This window comes from Alligator sinensis, unplaced genomic scaffold, assembly GCF_000455745.1.
Source record: "Alligator sinensis unplaced genomic scaffold, ASM45574v1 scaffold400_1, whole genome shotgun sequence".
NCBI classification, from domain to species: domain Eukaryota; kingdom Metazoa; phylum Chordata; order Crocodylia; family Alligatoridae; genus Alligator; species Alligator sinensis.
In genome coordinates, this window is record NW_005841897.1 from 2,982,349 (window position 1) to 2,986,102 (window position 3,754).

The 3,754-nt window shown below is 49.2% G+C and overlaps 1 long non-coding RNA gene across 1 annotated transcript; it reads left to right on the forward strand.

The window, feature by feature from the left end:
• Window positions 1-456: 456 nt before the first annotated feature.
• Window positions 457-3,189, forward strand: LOC106721873. The gene is made up of 3 exons (XR_001357581.1): window positions 457-535; window positions 756-945; window positions 2,745-3,189. It is a non-coding gene; the product is annotated as an uncharacterized LOC106721873 (long non-coding RNA).
• The last annotated feature ends 565 nt before the right edge of the window (window positions 3,190-3,754 follow it).

Here is a 3,754-nt window from a genome sequence, read left to right on the forward strand (position 1 = left end):
GCTTTGGCATGTGCTGGCACCTAGGGTCAAACTAATCACACATGCTCTGATTGACAGCAGATGCCATAGCTCATCCCACAGTGTTTTCACCACTCTTGTTCCCCTTGCTGACTAGATCATTCCAAAATATGTGTTTGTTAATATGTGATGCATCTTTTAAAATATATGTCACAATCATCCCTTTGTTTTAGACATACCCTGCATAGTCCTATGTGCACCATGGTAATATCTGTACTTCCTTCCCTTGCAGGCTGTATCCACTATGCTTCAAGTATTATGGGAAAAGGGGCTATGTAAGTACCTAAGTACCTGAAACGGAGGATGGTCTGTCCATTTAAGGGCCTCAGGCCAGCAGCCAAGTTTGATTATCCACCCACCTGGGGAGGGAAGCAGGTGTATCCTATAAAGGGGTGCTGGAGCTCCATTGAAGAAGGGCTGTGCAGAAGTGAAGTGGTTCTTAAGCAGGCTGCAAAGCAGAGAGTAGAAAAACAAAAGGAAAAGCTTCTAGGATCTGTTTTGCTCAGAGAGTTGCTGTGTGAGTTTGTGGAGGGCAAAGGGTGCCTTGGTGTGTGGATGTGATGCCAGTCCTTCCTTGGAGGATGGCACAGACTTTGGGGGCTGCAAGTGCCCTGTAACAGCTCTTCCACTTGGAAACTATGCATGTTCCTGCTACAAGAGGGACTCATGACTTGGGGGGCTCCTGCATGCCCAGTACACCCTAAATCAGTGGTACTTCTGAAACTTTGTCACTCCAGAAGAGAGCAAGGCTCCCTGACTCTGCAGGGAAGGTGCTGGTGAGTCTAAGCATGAATTCTTCAAGGAAAGCCACAAAAGAACTTAGGAGAGATGCTGTAAACTGTTCTGCAAGGGAATAAGCAGCTTCCTACTAGCCTAGGACACCACTATGTGGAGAGTGGGATCATGGCCAGCAACTCTAAACTGAAGGTAAGGTTGACTCTGGCATGTATTTCTGTCTTTGGAGATGGGGATGTTCCCTGGCCTAATGGAAGGTGTTGCAAAAACCACTTGCACCTGTGAGAAATGAGTGATTTCCAGTCCTTCCCCACACCCTATCCAGTGCCCTCCCTTTGCCACTGAGTTAACTCTCACTCCTGCTCATGGACTGTGCTTGTTCTCAGTCCAGGAATTAATATGGCCCTCGCACTAATGGCATCCTTGAGACACTCTTTAATTTTTAATGCTTCAATAAAATTGTAATTACAAACACGGCAATTCAAGTTGTCAGGAAGAAGTAGCAGCTTCCTGGGGTTTAATTATTCAATAGGAATTAATGAGGGCAGAGGTAGGCTTTGTCTGGACCATTCATAACCAGACCAGGATCCCTCCCAGAGAGGTGGGGAGAATAGAGGAAAGTCACCTGATCAATGGGAGGACAGGACTGTCTGCAGTATCCCCAGCCTGGTGTACAGGAAGCTACCAGGGGTCTCTGACCCCAGGACAAGTGGGGCAGCAGCATATTGCTGTGGCTAGAATCGGTACACTGGACTTCTATCTCCAGTATGGCTACAGAATTGCTTGCATGGTCCTTTTCAAGTCATTTTGGGCTTCATTTGGGTAGGGCATGCCCTGGCATTACAAGTTAGGGCCAAAATGCCACAGTAAAGCCATTAAGAGTGAGGCATAGTCAGGACGTATGGCACATATGGCCTATACCATTGCTTTTGGCTGTGCCTTTCATACCTGCTCAGCCAGCCCAGAGTTCATTCTGCAAGACAGGCTGCAGGTTACTGGCAGAGCAGCAGAGTCCTGTGCAGGAGCTGCCTGCCCTGGGCCAGGCTCTACTAGTGCTATTGGCACCTCTTAATAAGAGAACCTGGCAGCAGCAGGGTGATGCTGTGGGAGAGCCAGGTGAACGAGGAGTAAGTAGGCAGGGGTCGAGCTGACCTAGCAGGGCATTGCAGGTCAGGCTGGTAGGTCTTCTCGCAGAGCTGTGTGAACCAGGCTTGCATTATGCTTGATATAAGCTTGTGTGTCTAAAGAAGCCCTGTGCCTAAAGAAAGGTACTTGTGCACAACAGCTTGCAAAGAACTTTGTTCCAACTTCTCAGCTGATCTAAGAAAAGATGCACATCTACCCAAAGAACCTTGCCTGCCTATGTCCTTAGAGGCTTAGACAAACACGTCTACAACCAAAAACCCTGTGTGTTAATGGTGCCTTTGCCTGCCTTAGTCACCATGTTCAGCTGTCAGTGCAGGCTGTCCCCTCAGCCCTGCCGTTCAGCTATCCCCTGCTGAGCGCAGCAGGGAGAGTGCCATCTACCAGCACCTGTCCCAAGAATTTCTTTTGGGGCAAGGTCTGAATGATGGATTTTCCAGTCAGAAAAGTTGACATCTTCAGGACATGAGACATTTATTTGACTTTTGTGCCCTGAACACCCTTAAAGAAACAGTGACACACATGTGATCCCTTGCGCCAGCCTGACCCTACACCTTGGATCTGGCTTCAGGGTGACTCTTCCTCACTGTGGACCAGTGATGTAGCACTCTGGACCACATTAACTGTCTCACAAGTGGTTCCATGGCATTTCTTAGGCTGATATTCCTCCTGTTAAAATTTAATAAAGAATATAAATTAACCAAGATGCTTAGTGCTCAGCACACTGATTCAAGAGATCTCGGGTCTATTTCGAGTTCTGCCAGTGACCAGTGGCATGACTTTGGGAAAGCTACTGTGCCACTGTGCGCCTTGGTTTACTCTATGTTTTGGCTGTCTTGTCTTTTCAGATGGTGTGTGCGCCAGTGCAGGAAGTGCCTCTTCCCTTGTGTATGCACCGCCTCTAGCACAGTGGTGCTCAACCTTCCAGCCCTGCGGGCCGGATGAATGGCACGTGTGATCCTGTGTGCTGGCCCGACCCAACACACTGGGTCTGGTTGCAGGGTGACTACCCCGCTGTGGCTCAGTGATCTAGTGGTTTGGGCCACATCATCTAGCTGGCAGGGCTCCCCACAGGTTCAGAAATTTGACAGAAGAGCAATGGCAATTAATGCCACCACCACACCCAGGGCCGGATTAATGCATATGCACATTAGGTACGTGCCTAGGGCCCTAAGTGAAGAAGGGGCCAAGTTGTGCTTATTTTACATATTATAATATAAATATACAGTATTAAGTAGGGGCCCATGGTTTTCTTTGCTTAAGGCCCACGAAGGATTAATCCAGCCTTGACCACACCCCTGTCACCAAATTTCTGGTTGCATGGGGAGCCCCACAGGCCAGAGGACACGACTCCATGGGCCAGAGGTTGAGCACCACTCCTGTAGCAGGGTGGGGTCCTGATTCTAGCTGGGGACACTAGGGACCTCTCTACACATGCAGGTAAAGGTACAATGGGATCTAATACACGATTCACATAATCACACCTCCTGCCATGCCACATTACCGGCGATCGTGGGGGTTTTATGCACCCCTAAGGCCAGGGCTTTGTGTCACTTGCAATCTCCCAGCCCCAGGGGTTTCATGCACCCTCAGGGCAGCCATGCCCCACAACTGCCAGGACTTGGCGGGGTCCCAGCATGCTGCATCCCTGGTGCTGGGAGCCCTGTCAGCTGATGGGTCTCCCAGGTACTGGGAAGGCCCTGCTAGACAGGCAAATTAATGCTTGATAGCAACCAGCTATAAAGCTAGTACACTTTCGAGGCTCAACTTTATAGCAGGCTGGAGCTTTTAATGCTGCGATAGTTATTTGTACACGTAGCTGGTCTCAAGATAACACAATTAACCAGTTAATTGAACA